Source organism: Schistocerca nitens, chromosome 12 (assembly GCF_023898315.1).
Source record: "Schistocerca nitens isolate TAMUIC-IGC-003100 chromosome 12, iqSchNite1.1, whole genome shotgun sequence".
NCBI classification, from domain to species: domain Eukaryota; kingdom Metazoa; phylum Arthropoda; class Insecta; order Orthoptera; family Acrididae; genus Schistocerca; species Schistocerca nitens.
The window spans coordinates 96920361-96933407 of NC_064625.1; the positions used below are offsets into that span (position 1 = coordinate 96920361).

The 13047-nt window shown below is 44.0% G+C and overlaps 1 protein-coding gene and 1 non-coding gene across 2 annotated transcripts in view; one reads left to right on the top strand and one right to left on the bottom strand.

Moving 5' to 3' along the window:
- The window catches only part of LOC126215193 (unconventional myosin-Ib), an 890664-nt gene that overhangs the window by 204000 nt on the left and 673617 nt on the right, over positions 1-13047 (top strand). The window lies entirely within an intron of this gene.
- Trnas-cga (transfer RNA serine (anticodon CGA)) lies at positions 8278-8352 on the bottom strand. The gene has a single exon. It is a non-coding gene; the product is annotated as a tRNA-Ser (tRNA).

The following is a 13047-nucleotide window of genomic DNA, read 5'->3' on the forward strand; positions in this document are numbered from 1 at the left end:
TTTCTGAAGAGTAGCACAATACACTTCAGAGTTTATCGTTTGACCACGGGGAAGGACATCGAACAGAATAACCCCTTCAGCGTCCCAGAAGACTGTAACCATGACTTTACCGGCTGAGGGTATGGCTTTAAACTTTTTCTTGGTAGGGGAGTGGGTGTGGCGCCACTCCATTGATTGCCGTTTTGTTTCAGGTTCGAAGTGATGAACCCATGTTTCATCGCCTGTAACAATCTTTGACAAGAAATTGTCACCCTCAGCCACATGACGAGCAAGCAATTCCGCACACATGGTTCTCCTTTGCTCTTTATGGTGTTCGGTTAGACAACGAGGGACCCAGCGGGAACAAACCTTTGAATATCCCAACTGGTGAACAATTGTGACAGCACTACCAACAGAGATGTCAAGTTGAGCACTGAGTTGTTTGATGGTGATCCGTCGATCATCTCGAACGAGTGTGTTCGCACGCTCCGCCATTGCAGGAGTCAAAGCTGTGCACGGCCGGCCCGCACGCGGGAGATCAGACAGTCTTGCTTGACCTTGCGGCGATGATGACACACGCTTTGCCCAACGACTCACCGTGCTTTTGTCCACTGCCAGATCACCGTAGACATTCTGCAAGCGCCTATGAATATCTGAGATGCCCTGGTTTTCCGCCAAAAGAAACTCGATCACTGCCCGTTGTTTGCAACGCACATCCGTTACAGACGCCATTTTAACAGCTCCGTACAGCGCTGCCACCTGTCGGAAGTCAATGAAACTATACGAGACGAAGCGGGAATGTTTGAAAATATTCCACAAGAAATTTCCGGTTTTTTCAACCAAAATTGGCCAAGAAAAAAAATGTGTTGCATTACTTATTGAACTGCCCTCGTATTTACTTTTCCCGTGCTTTACTACAGATTTAAGATGGTCCTCCCTGACCGAAACCGCTAGCCGGAAAGTTTTGTGATCATAGACGAAAATAACATAGATTTAGTCTGTCCCACGCTAGAGTTGTCGAGACCGGTGGTTTTCCCCGTCGGCGACCGTTATGGTCGTTGGATTGCTTCCCTCTTCGTCTCTGCTCCGCTTACAAACGTATTTTCCCTACAGCGTCACGTGCCCACAACAGCACGATGCAGCAGTCAACCTTGTGGTGGGCATTAGTCATAATGTTATCGCTGATCAATGGATTTATCTTTTGGCTACACTGAGCATTGTACGCAGTTCAGTCTGCATATTGTCATCAGCATCATCCACATGTTATAAGCAGTTCTATGAATGATTGGACTTGTGAATCTGTTGTATAACGTGGTTTAAATGAGCGTACAGCGTGTTTGACTACTATAGCAGTAGTAGACAATGAGTTAATCAAATAATAAAAAAAGACATAGGTCCGGAAACCAAATCGTTTTTCCAATGCAACCTATCATGACTGAGTACGTGAACATTTATCACAGATTCCCCGAGGATCCAAACTATTTTCTCTTGAGGACAAACACATTACAACAAGTTTTCCACATGGCCAACGTTCATGCAAAGGTAGGCCTCAGAACTTCTCCTCATCGATGCCCATACACGTTCAAAGATCCCACGCTTGTTCTGAATGCATTGACAATCGTCCACAATGCGTTTCCAGAGTTCGTCGACATCATAAACAGGGCCAGGATACCACAGTTTTTAAATTTTTTTTTTTTTTTTTTGGTCATCAGTCTACTGACTGGTTTGATGCGGCCCGCCACGAATTCCTTTCCTGTGCTAATCTCTTCATCTCAGAGTAGTACTTGCAACCTACGTCCTCAATTATTTGCTTGACGTATTCCAATCTCTGTCTTCCTCTACAGTTTTTGCCCTCTACAACTCCCTCTAGTACCATGGAAGTCATTCCCTCATGTCTTACCAAATGTCCTATCATCCTGTCCCTTCTCCTTATCAGTGTTTTCCATACATTCCTTTCCTCTCCGATTCTGCGTAGAACCTCCTCATTCCTTACCTTATCAGTCCACCTAATTTTCAACATTCGTCTATAGCACCACATCTCAAATGCTTCGATTCTCTTCTGTTCCGGTTTTCCCACAGTCCATGTTTCACTACCATAAAATGCTGTACTCCAGACGTACATCCTCAGAAATTTCTTCCTCAAATTAAGGCCGGTATTTGATATTAGTAGACTTCTCTTGGCCAGAAATGCCTTTTTTGCCATAGCGAGTCTGCTTTTGATGTCCTCCTTGCTCCGTCCGTCATTGGTTATTTTACTGCCTAGCTAGCAGAAATCCTTAACTTCACTGACTTCATGACCATCAATCCTGATGTTAAGTTTCTCGCGGTTCTCATTTCTACTACTTCTCATTACCTTCGTCTTTCTCCGATTTTCTCTCAAACCATACTGTGTACTCATTAGACTATTCATTCCGTTCAGCAGATCATTTAATTCTTCTTCACTTTCACTCAGGATAGCAATGTCATCAGCGAATCGTATCATTGATATCCTTTCACCTTGTATTTTAATTCCACTCCTGAACCTTTCTTTTATTTCCATCATTGCTTCCTCGATGTACAGATTGAAGAGTAGGGGCGAAAGGCTACAGCCTTCTCTTACACCCTTCTTAATACGAGCACTTCGTTCTTGATCGTCCACTCTTATTATTCCCTCTTGGTTGTTGTACATACTGTATATGACCCGTCTCTCCCTATAGCTTACCCCTACTTTTTTCAGAATCTCGAACAGCTTGCACCATTTTATATTGTCGAACGCTTTTTCCAGGTCGACAAATTCTATGAAAGTGTCTTGATTTTTCTTTAGCCTTGCTTCCATTATTAGCCGTAACGTCAGAATTGCCTCTCTCGTCCCTTTACTTTTCCTAAAGCCAAACTGATCGTCACCTAGCGCATTCTCAATTTTCTTCTCCATTCTTCTGTATATTATTCTTGTAAGCAGCTTGGATGCATGAGCTATTAAGCTGATTGTGCGATAATTCTCGCACTTGTCAGCTCTTGCCGTCTTCGGAATTGTGTGGATGATGCTTTTCCGAAAGTCAGATGGTATATCGCCAGACTCATATATTCTACACACCAACGTGAATAGTCGTTTTGTTGCCACTTCCCCCAATGATTTTAGAAATTCTGATGGAATGTTATCTATCCCTTCTGCCTTATTTGACAGTAAGTCCTCCAAAGCTCTTTTAAATTCCGATTCTAATACTGGATCCCCTATCTCTTCTAAATCGACTCCTGTTTCTTCTTCTATCACATCAGACAAATCTTCACCCTCATAGAGGCTTTCAATGTATTCTTTCCACATATCTGCTCTCTCCTCTGCATTTAAGAGTGGAATTCCCGTTGCACTCTTAATGTTACCACCGTTGATTTTAATGTCACCAAAGGTTGTTTTGACTTTCCTGTATGCTAAGTCTGTCCTTCCGACCATCATATCTTTTTCGATGTATTCACATTTTTCCTGCAGCCATTTCGTCTTAGCTTCCCTGCAGTTCCTATTTATTTCATTCCTCAGCGACTTATATTTCTGTATTCCTGATTTTCCCGGAACATGTTTGTACTTCCTCCTTTCATCAATCAACTGAAGTATTTCTTCTGTTACCCATGGTTTCTTCGCAGCTACCTTCTTTGTACATATGTTTTCCTTCCCAACTTCTGTGATGGCCCTTTTCAGAGATGTCCATTCCTCTTCAACTGTATTGCCTACTGCGCTATTCCTTATTGCTGTATCTATAGCGTTAGAGAACTTCAAACGTATCTCGTCATTCCTTAGTACTTCCGTATCCCACTTCTTTGCGTATTGATTCTTTCTGACTAATGTCTTGAACTACTGCCTACTCTTCATCACTACTATATTGTGATCTGAGTCTATATCTGCTCCTGGGTACGCCTTACAATCCAGTATCTGATTTCGGAATCTCTGTCTGACCATGATGTAATCTAATTGAAATCTTCCCGTATCTCCCGGCCTTTTCCAAGTATACCTCCTCCTCTTGTGATTCTTGAACAGGGTATTCGCTATTACTAGCTGAAACTTGTTACAGAACTCAATTAGCCTTTCTCCTCTTTCATTCCTTGTCCCAAGCCCATATTCTCCTGTAACCTTTTCTTCTACTCCTTCCCCTACAACTGCATTCCAGTCGCCCATGACTATTAGATTTTCGTCCCCCTCTACATACTGCATTACCCTTTCAATATCCTCATACACTTTCTCTATCTGTTCATTTTCAGCTTGCGACGTCGGCATGTATACCTGAACTATCGTTGTCGGTGTTGGCCTGCTGTCGATTTTGATTAGAACAATCCGGTCACTGAACTGTTCACAGTAACACACCCTCTGCCCTACCTTCCTATTCATAACTACAGCTGTTATACCATTTTCTACTGCTGTTGATATTACCCGATACTCATCTGACCAGAAATCCTTACTTCCTTCCACTTCACTTCACTGACCCCCACTATATCTAGATTGAGCCTTTGCATTTCCCTTTTCAGATTTTCTAGTTTCCCTACCACGTTCAAGCTTCTGACATTCCACATCCTCATTAAAAAAAAAAAAAAAATCCAACAGGTTCATGTCAGACGCCAGAGAGGCCACGGTATTGGCGGGCCACAACACTTGCAAAATGTCAAATCAAAAATCTTCAGCCGCCTAAACTTCCAAGTGTTATTTCGTTTGAGCAACTAGTTTCTGTGCTACGCTACACCATCTTCGACCCCCTGGCGGACGTGCAGTAATGATCTACTTGACACAGCGATCCCTTAGATCGTCACTTGGCGACAAGTGACGAACGGCAGGTGATGATCCAAGCGATAACTGTGTCAAGCAGAAATCTATGGATACCACTCACCGGATGCAGGTCTGCCATAGAACTTGCCACAAATTTTTAATTTCCGTATCTTGTCAACAATCTTATTGCTCCACGTCCGCCCCCGGTAGCTGAGTGGTCAGAGCGACGGAATGTCAATCCTAAGGGCCCGGATTCGATTCCCGGCTGGGTCGGAGATTTCCTCCGCTCAGGGACTGGGTGTTGTCCTAATCATCATCATTTCATCAAGTCGCCGAAGTCGCGTCAAATCGAAAGACTTGCACTCGGGTAGCGCTCTGCCCGACGAGAGGCCGTAGTCACACGACATTTACATTTTTATTGCTCCACAATGCGGGGGTTCCCTTTTTTGTTTCTTTAGTGGTATTTGGCCAACGCCATGTAGCCACCCTCACATCCACAAGGATGTTTTGTGTGTTTTTATTTACCTATATCTACATCTCAGCTCTGAAAATTTCCTTACGAAGTGTGGCGGAATGTATTCTACTATAACTATCATTTGTCTTCCTCCTCATGCTCCCTGTTTCATTAGCGAATAGAGCACGGCAATAAAGATTGACGTTAAGATGGAATGAACATGAAGTTGCCATCACCGTGAGTGTTGGTTTGAAGATCACAGTTCACTACGCATTCTCCTATTTGAGGAGATATACCGTATCCTTTCTCCGACGTTCGACCCGTATTACGCAGTTAGTTGTACATATAGGGGGAGTTACAGCCAACCGCGGTGCAGTTCAGCATTTTTCACACTAAGAAACGTTATAGAGTTGAATGAAGTGATAGGTGTCAGATAAAAATCCTTACGCTGACTAGAGAGAGAACTATTTGGATCTTTAGTCGCGCATTTAACCTCTCAAGCAGTGAGCCACCATTTTACTACCTTAAGAATGGAAAACTGAGGCTCTATTAGATGTCGATCAGTGTCACTTTCGGAAGGGTAAAGACACCAGAGGGGCAATTCTGACGTTGTGACTGATAGCCGGCCGGAGTGGCCGTGCGGTTCTAGGCGCTACAGTCTGGAGCCGAGCGACCGCTACGGTCGCAGGTTAAAATCCTGCCTCGGGCATGCATGTGTGTGATGTCCTTAGGCTACTTAGGTTTAATTAGTTCTACGTTCTAGGCGACTGGTGACCTCAGAAGTTAAGTCGCATAGTGCTCAGAGCCATTTGAACCATTTGTGGCTGATAACGAAAGCAATACTTAAGAAAAATGAAGGCACAGGATTTGCCAATCTGGAAAAAACGTTCGACAGTGTCAAGTGGTGCAGGCTGCTCGAAATTCAGAGAAAAATCGGTCAGCTATAGGGAAAGACTGGTAATAGAAAAAACTGTTCAGGAACCAAGAGGGAACTCTAAGGGTGGAAGTCCGCAGCTCCTGGTCTCGCGGTCGCGTTCTCATTTCCCGAGCACGGGGTCCCGGGTTCGATTCCCGGGGGGGGGGGTCAGGGATTTTCACCTGCCTTGAGATGACTGGGTGTTTGTGTTGTCCTCATGATTTCATCATCATTCATGAAAGTGGCGAGATTGGGCTGAGCAAAGATTGGGAATTTGTCCGGGCGCTGATAACCGCGCAGTTGAGCGCCCCACAAACCAATCATCATCATCATCATCATCATCATCATCAAGGATGGAAGACCTACAGCGAAACGTTCAGATTCAAAAGGTTGTAAGGCTGGGATGTAACCTTTTGCCCCCACTCTTCAATCTGTAGTAGAAGCAATGACGGAAATAAAAGGGAAGTTCGGCGGTGGGACTAAAATTCAAGGCGAAAGGATATCAATGATAAGATTCGCTAATGACACTGATATGGGCTGTGAACGTGAAGAACAATTTCCGGAGGTGTTGAATCCAACGAACGGTCTGATGAGTACAGAATATGGATTGTGAGTAAACCGGAAAAACACGGAAGTAATGATTAGCAACGGAAATGAGAATAGCGAAAAACTTACTATCAAAATTGATGTCACGATGTAGACGAGGATAAGGAAATCTGCTAAACTGGATGCAAAACGAAGCTACGAGGAAATAAATAGCCGACTAGCAATGGAAAAAACGGAATTCCTGGTCAGGAGAAGTCTACTACGGTCAAGCATCGATCTTAATTTGAGGAACAAATTGCTGAGAATGTACATTTCGAGCACAGCTATGTTTGGTAGTGAATCTTGGACTGTGGGAAAACCGGAACAGAAGAAAGCAGACTAGCATTGGCAAGAAGGGCATTCCTGACCAAGAGAAGTCTACTAGTATCAGCTATATTCATGTCGTTGCCAGCAAAATACAATAAATGGAGCCTTCAGGTCAACGCGGATAAAATAAAATACAAGGTAACAAAAGGAAGAGAGAAAGATTTGACACTGGAAGAAGGAACGCGAACGATTACACGTACTGAAAAGTACAAATACAAAGACAGAAAAAAAGAGAAACGACAAACTACGAAAGAATTATCTGCTAGGGACGGGGTAGATGTGATGTAAATGCGCCGGCCGAAGTGGCCGTGCGGTTAAAGGCGCTGCAGTCTGGAACCGCAAGACCACTACGGTCGCAGGTTCGAATCCTGCCTCGGGCATGGATGTTTGTGATGTCCTTAGGTTAGTTAGGTTTAACTAGTTCTAAGTTCTAGGGGACTAATGACCTCAGCAGTTGAGTCCCATAGTGCTCAGAGCCATTTGAACCATTTTTTGTGATGTAAATGCGTGTACAAACAAATGCTTACAATTTCAAAAAAATTTGATGATTTATTCAAGGGAAAGAGCGTCACAAATTGAGACAGTCAATAACGCGTTGGTCCACCTCTGATCCTTATGCGAGTAGATATTCGGCCTGGCTTTGATTGACAGAGTTGTTGTGATGTCTTCCTAAGGGATATTGTACCAAATTCTGTCCAGTTGGAGCGTTAGATCGTCAAAATGCCGAGATGGTTGGCGGTCCCAGCCCATAATGCTCCAAGCGTACTCATTTAGGGAGGGATCCGGCGACCTTGCTGGCCATCATAGGGTACTGGATGGCTTGCCATGAAGGGCAAAAAAAACGAGGCGTTGAATATCGTTGACGTATTGCTGTGCTATTAGGGTGCTGCGGATGACAACGAAAGGCATCCTGCTATGAAAATAAATGCGGCTACAAAAGATCACTCATGTTTGTCGGGTCGTATGACGGGTGACAAACAGCTTGCTATCCCATTGCTGTCCGTGTGGCGTCTCCAGACAAGTGTTCGGCCTGAAATCTCACTGACTGGAGTAGAACTGTCTTCAGCGATAAGCCCCGCTTCGAACTGAGTTCCGGTGACTAGTGAAGAATCATGTGAAGGGGGAATATTGCCACCAAAACTATCCAAAAGCGATGGACCGATTTGCTTCCAATTTTTACACGATGCTGCAGTAAAGGTTCAGACAGGCATACGCTACGTCTCCAGAATGAAATTTTCACTCTGCAGCGGAGTGTGCGCTGATATGAAGCTTCCTGGTAGATTAAAACTGTGTCTCGGACCGAGACTCGAACTCGGGACCTTTGCCTTTCGCGGGCAAGTGCTCTACCAACTGAGCTACCCAAGCACGACTCACGACCCGTCCTCACAGCTTTAATTCCGCCATATCGTCTCCTACCTTCCAAACTTCGCAGAAGCTCTTCTGCGAACCTTGCAGAATTAGCACTCCTGGAAGAAAGGGTATTGCGGAGACATGGCTTAGCCACAGCCTGGGGGATGTTTCCAGAATTTTTCCTGTGCAGCAGAGTGTGCGCTGATATGAAACTTCCTGGCAGATTAAAACTGTATGTCGGACCGAGACTCGAACTCGGGACCTTTGCCTTTCGCGGGCAAGTGCTCTTCGCAGGAGAGCTTCTGCGAAGTTTGGAAGGTAGGAGACGAGGTACTGGCGGAATTAAAGCTGTGAGGACGGGTCGTGAGTCGTGCTTGGGTAGCTCAGATGGAGCCGGCACGGTAGCTCAGCGTGTTCGGTCAGAGGGTTAGTTGCTCTCTGTAATAAAAAAAAAAAACTGAGTGAACGGATCAACGATGAACCTGAACAGATGTCATCTGACACCCGCCCCGAACAAATGCAACGAACAATAACGAACAAAATGAGATTTAAAAAAAAGGAAGTTTCATATCAGCGCACACTCCGCTGTAGAGTGAAAATCTCATTCTGGAAACATCCCCCAGGCTGTGGCTAAACCATGTCTCCGCAATATCCTTTCTTTCTGCAGTGCTAGTTCTGCAAGGTTCGCAGGAGAACTTCTGTAAATTTTGGAAGGTAGGGGACGAGGTACTGGCGGAAGTAAAGCTGTGAGGACGGGACGTGAGTCGTGCTTGGGTAGCTCAGATGGCAGAGCACTTGTCCGCGAAAGGCAAAGGTCCCGAGTTCGAGTATCGGTCCGGCACACTGTTCTAATCTTCCAGAAAGTTTCATATGCTGTTGTTGTTGTTGTGGTCTTCAGTCCTGAGACTGGTTTGATGCAGCTCTCCATGCTACTCTATCCTGTGCAAGCTTCTTCATCTCCCAGTACCTACTGAAAACCTACATCCTTCTGAATCTGCTTGGTGTATTCATCTCTTGGTCTCCCTCTACAATTTTTACCCTCCACGCTGCCCTCCAATACTAAACTGGTGATCCCTTGATGCCTCAGAACATGTCCTACCAACCGATCCCTTCTTCTAGTCAAGTTGTGCCACAAATTCATCTTCTCCCCAATTCTATTCAATACCTCCTCATTAGTTATGTGATCTACCCATCTAATCTTCAGCATTCTTCTGTAGCACCACATGTCGAAAGCTTCTATTCTCTTCTTGTCTAAACTATTTATCGTCCGTGTTTCACTTCCATACATGTCTACACTCCATACAAATACTTTCAGAAACGACTTCCTGACATTTAAATCTATACTCGATGTTAACAAAATTCTCTTCTTCAGAAATGCTTTCCTTGCCAATGCCAGTCTACATTTTATACCCTCTCTACTTCGACCATCGTCAGTTATTTTGCTCCCCAAACAGCAAAACTCCTTTAGTACTTCAAGTGTCTCATTTCCTAATCTAATTCCATCAGCATCACCCGACTTAATTCGACTATATTCCATTACCCTCGTTTTGTTTTTGTTTATGTTCATCTTACAGGGTGTTTGAAAAATGACCGGTATATTTGAAACGGCAATAAAAACTAAACGAGCAGCGACAGAAATACACCGTTTGTTGCAATATGCTTGGGACAACAGTACATTTTCAGGCGGACAAACTTTCGAAATTACAGTAGTTACAATTTTCAGCAACAGATGGCGCTGCAAGTGATGTGAAAGATATAGAAGACAACGCAGTCTGTGGGTGCGCCATTCTGTACGTCGTCTTTCTGCTGTAAGCGTGTGCTGTTCACAACGTGCAAGTGTGCTGTAGACAACATGGTTTATTCCTTAGAACAGAGGATTTTTCTGGTGTTGGAATTCCACCGCCTAGAACACAGTGTTGTTGCAACAAGACGAAGTTTTCAACGGAGGTTTAATGTAACCAAAGGACCGAAAAGCGATACAATAAAGGATCTGTTTGCAAAATTTCAACGGACTGGGAACGTGACGGATGAACGTGCTGGAAAGGTAGGGCGACCGCGTACGGCAACCACAGAGGGCAACGCGCAGCTAGTGCAGCAGGTGATCCAACAGTGGCCTCGGGTTCCCGTTCGCCGTGTTGCAGCTGCGGTCCAAATGACGCCAACGTCCACGTATCGTCTCATGCGCCAGAGTTTACACCTCTATCCATACAAAATTCAAACGCGGCAACCCCTCAGCGCCGCTACAATTGCTGCACGAGAGACATTCGCTAACGATATAGTGCACAGGATTGATGACGGCGATATGCATGTGGGCAGCATTTGGTTTACTGACGAAGCTTATTTTTACCTGGACGGCTTCGTCAATAAACAGAACTGGCGCATATGGGGAACCGAAAAGCCCCATGTTGCAGTCCCATCGTCCCTGCATCCTCAAAAAGTACTGGTCTGGGCCGCCATTTCTTCCAAAGGAATCATTGGCCCATTTTTCAGATCCGAAACGATTACTGCATCACGCTATCTGGACATTCTTCGTGAATTTGTGGCGGTACAAACTGCCTTAGACGACACTGCGAACACCTCGTGGTTTATGCAAGATGGTGCCCGGCCACATCGCACGGCCGACGTCTTTAATTTCCTGAATGAATATTTCGATGATCGTGTGATTGCTTTGGGCTATCCGAAACATACAGGAGGTGGCGTGGATTGCCTCCCTATTCGCCAGACATGAACCCCTGTGACTTCTTTCTGTGGGGACACTTGAAAGACCAGGTGTACCGCCAGAATCCAGAAACAATTGAACAGCTGAAGCAGTACATCTCATCTGCATGTGTAGCCATTCCGCCAGACACGTTGTCAAAGGTTTCGAGTAATTTCATTCAGAGACTACGCCATATTATTCCTACGCATGGTGGATATGTGGAAAATATCGTACTATAGAGTTTCCCAGACCGCAGCGCCATCTGTTGTTGAAAATTGTAACTACTGTAATTTAGAAAGTTTGTCTGCCTGATAATGTACTGTTGTCCCAAGCATATTGCAACAAACGGTGTATTTCTATCGCTGCTCGTTTAGTTTTTATTGCCGTTTCAAATATACCGGCCATTTTTGAAACACTCTGTATATCCTCCTTTCAAGACACTATCCATTCCATTCAACTGCTCTTCCAAGTCCTTTGCTGTCTCTGGCAGAATCACAATGTCATCGGCGAACCTCAAAGTTTTTATTTCTTCTCCATGGATTTTAATTCCTACTCCGAATTTCTCTTTTGTTTCCTTCACTGCTTGCTCAATATACAGATTGAATTACATCGGGGATAGGCTACAACCCTGTCTCACTCCCTTCCCAACCACTGCTTCCCTTTCATGCTCCTCGACTCTTATAACTGCCATCTGGTTTCTGTACAAATTGTAAATAGCCTTTCGCTCCCTGTATTTTACCCCTGCCACGTTCAGAATTTTAAAGAGAGTATTCCAGTCAACATTGTCAAAAGCTTTGTCTAAACGTAGGTTTGCCTTTCCTTAATCTAGCTTCTGAGATAAGTCGTCGGGTCAGTATTGCCTCACGTGTTCCAATATTTTTACGGAATCCAAACTGATCTTCCCTGAGGTCGGCTTCTACTAGTTTTTCCATTCGTCTGTGAATAATTCGCGTTAGTACTTTGCAGCAGTGACTTATTAAACTGATAGTTCGGTAATTTTCACATCTGTCAACACCTGCTTTCTTTGGGATTGGAATTATTATATTCTTCTTGAACTGTGAGGGTATTTCACCTGTCTCATACATCTTGCTCAGCAGATGGTAGAGTTTTGTCAGGACTGGCTCTCCCAAGGCTGTCAGTATTTCTAAGGGAATGTTGTCTACTCCCGGGGCCTTGTTTCGACTTAGGTCTTTCAGTGCTCTGTCAAACTCTTCACATAGAATCATATCTCCCATTTCATGTTCATCTACATGCTCTTCCATTTCCATAATATTGTCCTCATGTACATTGCCCCTGTATAGACCCTCTATATACTCCTTCCACCTTTCTGCTTTCCCTTCTTTGCTTAGAACTGGGTTTCCATCTGAGCTCTTGATATTCATACAAGTGGTTCTCTTTTCTCCAAAGGTCTCTTTAATTTTCCTGTAGGCAGTATCTATCTTACCCCTAGTGAGATAAGCCTCTACATCCTTACATTTGTCCTCTAGCCACGTCTGCTCAGCCATTTTGCACTTCATGTCGATCTCATTTTTGAGACGTTTGTATTCCTTTTTGCCTGCTTCATTTACTGCATTTTTATATTTTCTCCTTTCATCAATTAAATTCAATATTTCTTCTGTCACCCAAGGATTTCTACTAGCCCTATTTCGTATGCTAAGTTATATAAAAGAAGGTGAGATGTTGGTAGCAAAAATCTCGAAAAGATCCTGACCGATTTACTTTAACTTTTCACTTAATACTGTAAATAAACATGCAGAAAGAGATAGGTCATATATGTTTGAAACTGCAGTTTCTCCCTATATATAGTGTTAAACAAAAGTTGTGTACCCAACAATGTGCTGTTTTGGGCGGGGAGGTAAGGAGATTAGAACGCATATCCAATTCATATTTAGCATCATTTGAAGCATTTCTGGGTTTGATAGTGGAATTAAAAAAAAAAAAAAGAAAAAACATCTCCTATTAACGAGAGTTGGAGCAGCTTCTTCACGAGTACTAAGACTAGTTCGCTAGTG